Source organism: Octopus bimaculoides, chromosome 29, assembly GCF_046866305.1.
Source record: "Octopus bimaculoides isolate indiv1 chromosome 29, ASM4686630v1, whole genome shotgun sequence".
NCBI lineage: Eukaryota > Metazoa > Mollusca > Cephalopoda > Octopoda > Octopodidae > Octopus > Octopus bimaculoides.
This window is the reverse complement of record NC_142956.1, coordinates 1,237,197-1,250,499: the sequence shown is the minus strand read 5'-3', so window position 1 is coordinate 1,250,499 and position 13,303 is coordinate 1,237,197. Positions and strand designations below refer to the sequence as shown.

At 37.8% G+C, this 13,303-nt stretch overlaps 1 long non-coding RNA gene across 19 annotated transcripts in view; it reads right to left on the bottom strand.

Moving 5' to 3' along the window:
• The window catches only part of LOC149130276 (uncharacterized), a 34,473-nt gene extending 22,610 nt beyond the window's left edge, over positions 1–11,863 (bottom strand). The window contains exons 1-5 of one of the 19 annotated variants that reach the window (XR_016239030.1): positions 6,291–6,455; positions 4,001–5,596; positions 3,250–3,312; positions 2,489–2,558; positions 33–147 (exon numbers count right to left, since the gene is read on the bottom strand). This is a non-coding gene — a long non-coding RNA (uncharacterized LOC149130276). Of the gene's footprint in view, positions 1–32; positions 148–2,488; positions 2,559–3,249; positions 5,597–6,290; positions 6,459–11,715 lie in introns of those variants that run through there. The other 18 variants (XR_016239031.1, XR_016239020.1, XR_016239028.1 and 15 more) reach the window with 18 other exon arrangements.
• Positions 11,864–13,303: the final 1,440 nt, after the last annotated feature.

The window sequence follows — 13,303 nt, the reverse complement described above, 5'->3', positions numbered from 1 at the left end:
GCATAAATGTGTGTATATAAGAGTGTGCCTACTTTTCCATGTCTTCCTCTTCTTCCACAGGCTCATGGGTTGGATAGGTTTGTCTGAAGCAGTGTTGTATAATCCGAGATCCCTTTTTCACAGCACATGACAGAAACACTGCAACAACTTTGAAAAAACATAATCCAGTCTTTAAATGTACACTATACCGAATTATGGAATGGAAGAGAATATTCTATGTTGGGGTGGGTTTGAGGAGAAATTTGGTAATTTAATGAAACAAATCTAATCTAGCAAAACCAAAATATATTTTAATTAAAATGTATACATAGGCTCTTGCTAAGCTTTCTGACCAGAATAGCCTGGTACTTATTTTGTGTCTTTCATGAGGATGTAAACACCAACACAGACGCACATATATCTGCAGTGGGACCGAATGGTTGGCAAGCAAACTTCTCTATCACGTAACCACACCTGTCAATGCTTCAAGAAAACCTTACTGTATTATTATTACTTCAATCATTTCGCTTGCATTCCGTACATTAGCCTATGCCCCACACCGGGTACTGGAGTGGAACCAGCAATGAGCCCCACTGTTGGTTAGGTGTTGCACTTCACAGAGGCCTGTTTCTTTTAGCATGTGACATAATAACTGAATAAATATATATATGTACAGTAATAGCTTAGTTGTATACTGTCAAGGACTCACCAAGAGTGACAAACAACACCCCCCCCCCAAAAACCATCAGTTATTAGGCTCACCTAAAGTAACCTAGATTTTCACTTGGTGATAGTAGCACTGACTGTTGCTAATCTAGATCTATCAATAATTATTCAGTACAACAGATATCAGATATACAACTAAGCTATCAGAGAACTGAATTAGTTATGAAGCTGCTGCAATTGATGAAATGGTTGACTAAACTGAAAGGTATAATGAATAAACATTCCAATTGGTCAAAACAACAGGGCCCCAAATGGTAAAAGCCAACGGTATACACATATGCACGAATAAAAGCTAACACGAGTCGAACAAAGAAAAATATATGCATTTCAAAGGTCAATAATTAAATTTAGATAAAAGAAAATTTGCTACAGATTCAATTCAAGATCACAGCTCAGGTGGGCATCTGATTTTAATTTTATAACTACTCAAGAATGTTGAGAAAAACCTATTACAGAAAGGGAGCACATAAGAAAATATATTAAGGTGTTTGGCCAATCAAGTACAATTCCCTTAAGCATAATCTACATTAGCATTAAAGTGTGTAGGGGGGGGGGCTTTGGATAGGCCTAACCATTCAATAGTATAGCTCATATTCCTCCTCTTCAAATCATGAATATAATATGCCATTGGAGTATTTGGCATTCGAAAATGAGCTCATGTGGACCCGATATCTCCTTTTAAATTCAATAGTGCTGCCAATATATCCCCTAACCAAATTATTCTCCTCTCTAACTACTACATTTACAGAGTTTTTTTTTTTTTTTATTAAGCAAAAACCCCTTAAGAGGACATAAGTTTCTGGGTCCTTGCATATTTAATAAGGTCTGCATTTTCTCCTACAGAAGCATTCCTAAGCGCTGAATCATCAATGCCTGCCCCAGTGACACCTGAGCACTTCCAGCTGCAGTCCTATTTTTATTTTTGTTCTTTGGGGCATGAAAAGAGCACCATGCGAACGTGGTCGATGCCAGTAGCCCCTGACTGGCTCCAGATGAAGGACAAGGAATAGAAAAGAGAAAGGAAACCAAGAACAGAGTGATACACAAATGCCCACACACCAGAATTACACTAATCACTCTAGAATCCCCAACCAAACATAAAGCCCAGTAACTCCAACAACAGAATATCCACCAATTGATTACACAAACACAATATAAAACATCTACAGGATTTTTAACATTGGACAAATGCAGCGATTGAAGAGAAAATAAACAAGTTTTTTATAGTCAGAGAAGAAGAGACATTGAAAGTTCCAAGTAGGCAATGTGTTATTACTGATTGAAAAAGCTACAAAAAAAAAAAAAAAAGGACACATTGGGGACAGAGATAGATTATTATGGACATTTGTCACCTGTGGTGGATTTATGAAACAGTAGATGCACAGTTTACTTAACAAAGATAATAGAATGATAAGCTTGATGCCAGACACATTTAAATGATACTACTCGGAAGTGATGTTCAGTAGTAGCCATTACATCCTCATATTCGTTCGTTCTATGTTTTTACCCCCACTTGTCTGTACGAGATGTAATGGGCGATAAATGACATTTCATTGCTCCTTCGGTTCGTTGGAGCAAAGTTTTCTTTCCAAAAGTATTTATTACATTTGCAAAATTGTAATGTTGCCAATGAATGTCAATATACATACGTATATATGGCCGGGTGTTCACATTAAACCAAAAGTTAAGACTCTTGTGTCAATTTGTTCGTGTAAAACGCATTAAAAGGCGACGGTAAAAGACAATGGGTATAAAAAGAAAAAAGATTCTATTCTTTGCCTACCTTGTTGCAGCCATAATTCTTAATCCTTCCTCGGCTTCAATTACGTGACTTCAATCAGAGAGGGTCGATTCTGGAATGGCTTTACATGTATCAATTACATACATCGATTCGTAAACACTCAATCAGTAAAGCTAGCTGTATTTCGTACGAAATGTACGTTTATTTTGTTTTGTTTTTAATTAATTAATTATTTAATTAATTTCGTCTTTGAGAATTAGGAGTATTTATACAGGATTTTTAACATTGGACAAATGCAGTGATTGAAGAGAAAATAAACAAGTTTTTTATAGTCAGAGAAGAAGAGACATTGAAAGTTCCAAGTAGGCAATGTGTTATTACTGATTGAAAAAGCTACAAAAAAAAAAAAAAAAAAGGACACTTTGGTGAGGCAATAGACCCATTGGGGACAGAGATAGATTTTTATGGACATTTGTCACCTGTGGTGGATTTATGAAACAGTAGATGCACAGTTTACTTAACAAAGATAATAGAATGATAAGCTTGATGCCAGACACATTTAAATGATACTACTCGGAAGTGATGTTCAGTAGTAGCCATTACATCCTCATATTCATTCGTTGGAGCGAAGTTTTCTTTGCAAAATTGTAATGTTGTCAATATACATACGTATATATGGCCGGGTGTTCACATTAAACCAAAAATTAAGACTCTTGTGTCAATTTGTTCGTGTAAAACGCATTAAAAGGCGACGGTAAAAGACAATGGGTATAAAAAGAAAAAAGATTCTATTCTTTGCCTACCTTGTTGCAGCCATAATTCTTCCTCGGCTTCAATTACGTGACTTCAATCAGAGAGGGTCGATTCTGGAATGGCTTTACATGTATCAATTACATACATCGATTCGTAAACACTCAATCAGTAAAGCTAGCTGTATTTCGTACGAAATGTACGTTTATTTTGTTTTGTTTTTAATTAATTAATTATTTAATTAATTTCGTCTTTGAGAATTAGGAGTATTTATACAGGATTTTTAACATTGGACAAATGCAGCGATTGAAGAGAAAATAAACAAGTTTTTTATAGTCAGAGAATAAGAGACATTGAAAGTTCCAAGTAGGCAATGTGTTATTACTGATTGAAAAAGCTACAAAAAAAAAAAAAAAGGACACTTTGGTGAGGCAATAGACCCATTGGGGACAGAGATAGATTTTTATGGACATTTGTCACCTGTGGTGGATTTATGAAACAGTGGATGCACAGTTTACTTAACAAAGATAATAGAATGATAAGCTTGATGCCAGACACATTTAAATGATACTACTCGGAAGTGATGTTCAGTAGTAGCCATTACATCCTCATATTCATTCGTTGGAGCAAAGTTTTCTTTGCAAAATTGTAATGTTGTCAATATACATACGTATATATGGCCGGGTGTTCACATTAAACCAAAAATTAAGACTCTTGTGTCAATTTGTTCGTGTAAAACGCATTAAAAGGCGACGGTAAAAGACAATGGGTATAAAAAGAAAAAAGATTCTATTCTTTGCCTACCTTGTTGCGGCCATAATTCTTCCTCGGCTTCAATTACGTGACTTCAATCAGAGAGGGTCGATTCTGGAATGGCTTTACATGTATCAATTACATACATCGATTCGTAAACACTCAATCAGTAAAGCTAGCTGTATTTCGTACGAAATGTACGTTTATTTTGTTTTTTTTTTTAATTAATTAATTATTATTTATTTAATTAATTTCGTCTTTGAGAATTAGGAGTATTTATACAGGATTTTTAACATTGGACAAATGCAGCGATTGAAGAGAAAATAAACAAGTTTTTTATAGTCAGAGAATAAGAGACATTGAAAGTTCCAAGTAGGCAATGTGTTATTACTGATTGAAAAAGCTACAAAAAAAAAAAAAAAGGACACTTTGGTGAGGCAATAGACCCATTGGGGACAGAGATAGATTTTTATGGACATTTGTCACCTGTGGTGGATTTATGAAACAGTAGATGCACAGTTTACTTAACAAAGATAATAGAATGATAAGCTTGATGCCAGACACATTTAAATGATACTACTCGGAAGTGATGTTCAGTAGTAGCCATTACATCCTCATATTCATTCGTTGGAGCGAAGTTTTCTTTGCAAAATTGTAATGTTGTCAATATACATACGTATATATGGCCGGGTGTTCACATTAAACCAAAAATTAAGACTCTTGTGTCAATTTGTTCGTGTAAAACGCATTAAAAGGCGACGGTAAAAGACAATGGGTATAAAAAGAAAAAAGATTCTATTCTTTGCCTACCTTGTTGCAGCCATAATTCTTAATAATTCCTCGGCTTCAATTACGTGACTTCAATCAGAGAGGGTCGATTCTGGAATGGCTTTACATGTATCAATTACATACATCGATTCGTAAACAATCAATCAGTAAAGCTAGCTGTATTTCGTACGAAATGTACGTTTATTTTGTTGTTTTTTTTAATTAATTAATTATTATTTATTTAATTAATTTCGTCTTTGAGAATTAGGAGTATTTATACAGGATTTTTAACATTGGACAAATGCAGCGATTGAAGAGAAAATAAACAAGTTTTTTATAGTCAGAGAAGAAGAGACATTGAAAGTTCCAAGTAGGCAATGTGTTATTACTGATTGAAAAAGCTACAACAAAAAAAAAAAAAGGACACTTTGGTGAGGCAATAGACAGATTGGGGACAGAGATAGATTTTTATGGACATTTGTCACCTGTGGTGGATTTATGAAACAGTGGATGCACAGTTTACTTAACAAAGATAATAGAATGATAAGCTTGATGCCAGACACATTTAAATGATACTACTCGGAAGTGATGTTCAGTAGTAGCCATTACATCCTCATATTCATTCGTTGGAGCAAAGTTTTCTTTGCAAAATTGTAATGTTGTCAATATACATACGTATATATGGCCGGGTGTTCACATTAAACCAAAAATTAAGACTCTTGTGTCAATTTGTTCGTGTAAAACGCATTAAAAGGCGACGGTAAAAGACAATGGGTATAAAAAGAAAAAAGATTCTATTCTTTGCCTACCTTGTTGCAGCCATAATTCTTAATTCTTCCTCGGCTTCAATTACGTGACTTCAATCAGAGAGGGTCGATTCTGGAATGGCTTTACATGTATCAATTACATACATCGATTCGTAAACACTCAATCAGTAAAGCTAGCTGTATTTCGTACGAAATGTACGTTTATTTTGTTTTTTTTTTTAATTAATTAATTATTTATTTAATTAATTTCGTCTTTGAGAATTAGGAGTATTTATACAGGATTTTTAACATTGGACAAATGCAGCGATTGAAGAGAAAATAAACAAGTTTTTTTATAGTCAGAGAAGAAGAGACATTGAAAGTTCCAAGTAGGCAATGTGTTATTACTGATTGAAAAAGCTACAAAAAAAAAAAAAAAGGACACTTTGGTGAGGCAATAGACCCATTGGGGACAGAGATAGATTTTTATGGACATTTGTCACCTGTGGTGGATTTATGAAACAGTGGATGCACAGTTTACTTAACAAAGATAATAGAATGATAAGCTTGATGCCAGACACATTTAAATGATACTACTCGGAAGTGATGTTCAGTAGTAGCCATTACATCCTCATATTCATTCGTTGGAGCGAAGTTTTCTTTGCAAAATTGTAATGTTGTCAATATACATACGTATATATGGCCGGGTGTTCACATTAAACCAAAAATTAAGACTCTTGTGTCAATTTGTTCGTGTAAAACGCATTAAAAGGCGACGGTAAAAGACAATGGGTATAAAAAGAAAAAAGATTCTATTCTTTGCCTACCTTGTTGCAGCCATAATTCTTAATCCTTCCTCGGCTTCAATTACGTGACTTCAATCAGAGAGGGTCGATTCTGGAATGGCTTTACATGTATCAATTACATACATCGATTCGTAAACACTCAATCAGTAAAGCTAGCTGTATTTCGTACGAAATGTACGTTTATTTTTTTTTTTTTTTTAATTAATTAATTATTATTTATTTAATTAATTTCGTCTTTGAGAATTAGGAGGGGGAAAAATGATGAGGCGAGGTAAAAACCCGCCAGGGTCAATGGTCCGGCGATGAAAGAAGTGAAAGGGGAAGGGCGGGGGGCGCGCGAACAGGCAGCCTAGACCACCTGTCCGCGCCCCAAAGCCCCTTCCACCTCTAGCACCACTGTTCCATCTTACTAGCGGCAATTTTATACGTGAAAATTAGGATTTATAAACCTAACTTTTCCCAGAATTCAATGAAAAAAATTGTCTGTGAGGTGAAAAATTTTCATAACAACCCTTAGTGCAGGTCCTGGGTGATATTGAACACTGCCCAGAATGTTATTCGTGTCTACACAGGCCTTTACCCACAAGACCACCAAGACACCAACAGAAATCTAGTTAAAAAATGTCATATTTAAACTCCAATTCTCTTTGAGCATGTAAAGGACAAACTTGACACTTTTTTGAAAAATAAATTGTAGAACACGTTTTTGATAAAAAATTATAGAACACGTTTTTGATAAAAAAAGAAATTTAATTCCTACAACGTTTGATTGTTTGTTTATAGTTTCAGCTTAGAGCTGCCGCCATGCTGGTGCACCGCCGTCAACTTTCTCTCAGCCTCTTTCATTTGGCCGAGATATTTTAATTTATTTCTTTACATTTCTGATGTCTAGGGATGGATACTGATGTGTATTAGCGAGTTTTTTGGAGAATTTAATAGGCAAATATGCCTTATCTTGTCTTACTGATTTTGCGCCAGCCAAGTTTGTCCTTTACATGCTCAAAGAGAATTGGAGTTTAAATATGACATTTTTTAACTAGATTTCTGTTGGTGTCTTGGTGGTCTTGTGTAGACACGAATAACATTCTTGGCAGTGTTCAATATCACCCAGGACCTGCACTAAGGGTTGTTATGAAAATTTTTCACTTTATTTTATATAAATGGAACATAAAACGATTATATATGTATATATACTCTTTTAATTGTTTCAGTCTTTCTTTTGACTGGCCATACTGGAGCACCCCAGGACTTATTCTATCGGTCTGTTTTGCCGAAGCGCTAAGTTACGGGGGACATAAACACACCAGCGTCGGTTGTCAATGATCCTCCCCCTACTGACCTGAAACTGAGACCCATCATTGCTGGCCCTGTTTGTGAAAGCCACCGTTTGAGCAACTTCCTCGACATCTTACTCAAACCGTTTCTAAAATATGTGAAAAGCTTCATCAGGGATGACTTAGACATGCTAAAGCACCTCCCGAAGACAATAAGTGAAGGAACCCTGTTAGTATCATTCGATGTGGTGAATTTGTACAATATAATCCCACACGATTAGGGTATAGAAGCGATGATCACCTTCTGGCTAGAAAAATACCCACAAGAGATGCCAGGACGCATGAACCAGTGCTTTTTACGTGGCACCAGCACAGGGGGAGGTCAGTTTTGGAAAGGTTTTTACAGCAGGTGTGTGAAATGGGCTAAAAGGCTTGGTTCATCTGTCACATGGGTCCTCTCGCAACATTTATACTGTCCACTTAGGATACACCGACCTAACCTCTGGCCAGAACCTAACGCCAATTTCCCTGAACTCTTGCGAGGTCACCATGTCTGTCCCAAGTGAAAGCCCGAAAGCAAAAGTCACACACACTAGTTGTCCTTCTTGCAAGGCCCCTTGACCATTCATACGTCATCACTTACCTTATGCTTCCAACCTATCCCACCATCTTTGTCATATATTAGGTGTAGTAAGAGGCTTGCTTCCCAACCACATGGTTCTGGGTTCAGTCTCACTGCGTGCCACCTTGAGCAAGTGTCTTCTACTATAGTCTCAAGCCGACCAAAGCCTTGTGAGTGGTTTTGGTGGATGGAAACTGAAAGAAGCCCATCGAATATATATGTGTGTGTGTGTGTGTCTCCTCATGTCTGCGTGTCTGTCTCCCATCACTGCTTGATAACTGTGTTGTGAATGCTATTTTAGTGTTGTGAATGCTACACCTTAAGGATTTCAAAATATGACTGGAATCTGACAGTGTGGATAGCCTAAAGCTTGGCTTTTGTGCTGTATTGAAAACACCTCCTCTTTCTATCCTCCCAGCAATCCATACATACATATATGAGCCTGGTGCAGCCTTCTGGTTCGCCAGTCCTCAGTCAAACGATTCAACCCATGCCAGCATGGAAAGCAGACGTTAAACAACAATGATGATACAGTTGAAATTTATAGAAAAACAACAGACAAAGACAGGTGTATGATCGACAAGCAAGTTATATTTGTTTGATGCTTGGCAAAAATGAGCCGACACTCTTCAACAGGAAAGAATGGAGAGCAGGGTATTAAGTAGTACCAGCATTGCTAGAAATAAGACTCTTATTTCAAGCAATGCTGGTACCATTTTGTACCTTCTGTCACTCTAGTGACATCTATAAATTTGCCTTTAGGCTGCTAAATTACTTATAAGCCACCCATATTATTTATATGACTGGCACCGGTGCCAGTGGAGCACTGACAGCACTGTCCAAGCGTGATCATTGCCAGAGCAGCTGTCTGACTTCCGTGCTAGTGGCCCGTAAATAGCACCATTTGAGCGTGATCGTTACCAGCGTCGCCTTAGTGGCACGTTAGAAAATCATTCGAGCGAGATTGTTGCCAGTGCCACCGGACTGGCTCGTGTGCAGGTGGCACGTAAAAGACACCATTTTGAGCGTGGCCGTTGCCAGTACCGCCTGACTGGCCTTCGTGCTGGTGACACGTAGAAGCACCAACTACACTCTTGGAGTGATTGGCGTTAGCAAGGGCACCCAGCTGTAGAAACTCTGCCAAATCAGATTGGAGCCTGGTGTAGCCATCTGGTTTCACTAGTCCTCAGTCAAATCGCCCAACCCATGCTAGCATGGAAAGCGGACATTAAACGATGATGATGACGAATGTGTATTATATATATATACTGTGACAATTATAAGGGTAGAAAATTTGGAAAAATTTTCATACCAGTGGCAAGCATGAGTAATAAAAGTCAATAAAGAAACATATTTTCAAATATAAGACAGAGAGGTTAACTATAAATAACTTTTGCTTTCATTCTCTTTGGAATTACCTTTTTTTTCGTGGTTTGGCTTTGGCCCCGCTTTCTTGCATGTAAGGCATCCTGCCAAGGGTCACCTCTCTGTGTACAAATACTTATACACTCTTATATATGTAACTGCCCGAAATGGTCGTGACTTCTGGAACTTGACTGAGGAAAGAAAGCCACGAATGACCCATCCTCTTTGGCCTGTCCTTCTAATTGTTGTTTCTCTTGTCCGCCTTTCAATCATCCATCTGTCCAGATGTTTTAATGCCCTCTCTTCTCTATTGCATTTTTGTTCCATATATATATGTGTGTGTGTGTGTGTGTGTGTGCAGGAGTGGCTGTGTGGTAAGTAACTTGTTTACCAACCACATGGTCCCGGCTTCAGTCCCACTGCGTAGTACCTTGGGCAAGTGTCTTCTACTATGGCATCGAGCCAACCAAAGCCTTGTGAGTGAATTTGATAGACGGAAACTGAAAGAAGCCCGTAGTATATGTGTATGTGTTTTTGCGTCCCCGTAATTTAGAGGTTCGGTAAAAGAGACTGATAGAATAAGTCGTGGGGTCGATTAGCTCGACTAAAGGCGGTGCTCCAGTATGGCCGCAGTGAAGTGATTGAAACAAGTAAAAGAGTATATATATATATATATATATATACTCTTTGAAAATACACCTGAATCTCAAAACGTGTGGTCGTTTGTAAATTTTGTAATAGATGTGTGGTAAGTAGCTTGCTAACAAACCACGTGGTTCGGGGTTCAGTCCCACTGCGTGGCATCTTGGCAAGTGTTTTCTACTATAGCCTCGGGCCGACCAATGAGAATGTTTGACTTCGTGGCCATAGAAACGGAAATTAAGAGGACAAAACACTTTACGTTCTGAGTTCAATTTAGACGGGGCGGAGAAAGATACGTAAACTGAATTAAATTAGTAGGAAAAATCTTACATAACGCAATGATTAGGTATATTAGGAAACCAGTATGCTTTTCAATCTCTTTTATTACTTTTATTCCCACCTCAGTTCATCTAATTGCATATATCTATCGTTACTTTTCATAAAAAGACTTTACGTTTGTTTTTCTTTTTATATTTCCAAGTGTGTGTTTCTATTTTGTGCCATATTTCTATTATATTTCACTACACGTGAGAATGAAAATGCCATAAACACCAAACTCTACAGTTAGAAGTCTCAACGAAGAGACTCTTAAGGAACTGAGAGAGATGAACACGAATTTGAGACTTTTGATTAGCAACACTGATGAACTCACTCGCTCCACACAAGAGGAAAATGAAAGAAAGAACAATCCCTGGAACAGCTCAATCAACATTTGTCCGAATTATGCACCACTCTTCATTCTTTACCACATAATAATTGCTTAAATGAAAATCCACCTACAGATGATACACAAGATAGAAGCCCATCCCCCTCCACTAGCAATTAAAAACCGCATTATACACATATAGAATGAAAAACTTAAAGCCAGAAAGGTTTCTTTCTGAAACATCATCAAAAACAAGCACAAGGCAGAAATTTATGAACACTGGTTAAATTCTGCCTCATAAACTCCAAATTAAACGTATTCCAAACGAACAGGACCAACAAAGACAATTAAGGGAGAAACTAACACTTGGAAAACATGAAGACAGAAATAGAACTGCTTAAGCTTAGAGCGCTGAGCAATGAAGAAAAATTGAAGAGGAAATCTACAACGAATTAAAGAAACATTGAGATGGTCAACGCTTGGAAAGTGTCTTTAAACTGTGGCAAACAACTTGTGAAGCTGAAGAAACAAACTCGCTACAAGGCTGGCAAAGACAAAGCAATTTGTTTATTAACTACGAAACACAGTTCATCGTAGAATAGGCATCGGATAAGCCCTTGCTGAAGGAAAATAAACCAAAAACATACACGGAAATGAACCCAAGCTTATCGAAAACAAACCAGAGAGGGTCTAGGGGGGATACAATTGCACCACTCTTACATCCCCAAATAACTTAGAAACAACAATCAGGAATTCAGCCGACCACAGAGAATCTGGACGGAATCTTCTTGGCATCCTACAAAGAAATCAAAGGTTCCATGGAAACGTCGAGACGAAGCAAAACTTTTGCGAACCAATCCACCCCCCCGTCATCTCACAATAAATGGAAGAATTTACCTCCGAGACTTGCTTACTTCGATCAGAGAGGGTGGGTCGATTCTGGATTGTCGAATGCTTTTCATAGACTTCGTTTAAATATATCCTGCTAGACATCAATCCGTCCCTTGTCACACTCAATCAATAAAGCTAGCTGCGTGTCTTTAGCCGCAGGTATACGTACGAAATGTATGGGGTTGTTTTCTCATGTTCCTTTCTTTCTTTTACTTGTTTCATTCATTAGACTGCGACCATGCTGGAGCAGCGCCTTAAAGTTTTTTAAAAAAATATAATATATACTAGCCTCCCACTCTCACACGATGCTACACACAGCATATATGTTTGTGTATATATATATATATATACACCAGCTGCCTTAACTCGTACAGGTCAGTGGATCAGTGGGTATAAGCGTTGGGGGGGGGGGGATTTTGGGTGCGATACTCCCTTTCACTTATAAGCACCCGTACGGGTTTTTGGACTGTTATGTGTATATATACAAACAATTATATATAGAACATAAAACAATTATATATATATATATAGATATTTGTTTTGCAAGAGATATTGATGGCAGACCTGGTCAGAGTAATGCGAAATGTCTCCTGTATGTGCAACCCTACAGAATTAAGGAGACATATACAACATTTCGTCCACCGCATGCAGTTCTCAGGTTACAGCCATAAAGAAAGGATCAGGGTATACAAAGGAGCTATGAAGAAGTTTGAAACAATCAAACGCAATGATAGGAATGGGATTTGCCCACTCTATAGGAGCAGATCATGGAACACCATAGAAAGGACTAAGAAGAAAATAGGGAAGGCCAGCTCATGGTATGATAGCCACAAATACCAGAGCGTCATGTTCGTCGACACCACCCCTAGAGGCGAACTGGCGTACCGCTTTAGAAGGGCCCTAGACAAACTTAAGCTAAGAATTAAGGTTGTTGAAAGGCCAGGCAACCCTATTAAATCCCTTATCAGTAGAACATACCCTTTTAGTAGAACCCCCTGCACTGATAGGAACTGTATCTTATGTAGATTTAGCCCACAAACGAACTGCAAAACCAGAAATGTGGTCTATAGTATAAGATGTACAGAGGGACGATGCAGTAACAAGACAATGACATACGTAGGTGAAACAGCAAGGAGCATAGGGGAGCGGGCAAATGTGCATTGGAGGGAACTTAAGGAAGGGAAGAGCTTATCAGTTCTGTACCAATAAACACACCAATAAACACATACACATTGATAGATTCATAATATACACACACACACACATCTAGGCATACAGGCGAGCACACAAAGGCATGCATACACACACACTGCTAGATTCATAATATATACGCACACAAATATTCATTTACTAAAAACGTATTTGGTGGTAGAGAGGACATGAGTGGCAGTTCAGGTCCTGTTTTGGCAAAATCCTCCACTGGAAACTTTTTACCTTTGAGTAAGAATAACAGTATTGGTGGTGGTAGTAGTAGTAGTAGTAGTTCTAGTATTCATAGCAGTGAGAGGAATGTGTTTAAAGGAGACGCAAAACCTATGCAATCAGCATTTGCCAGGAAATCAATTGCGAAGGTCTTCGGTGGGGTGCCATTGTC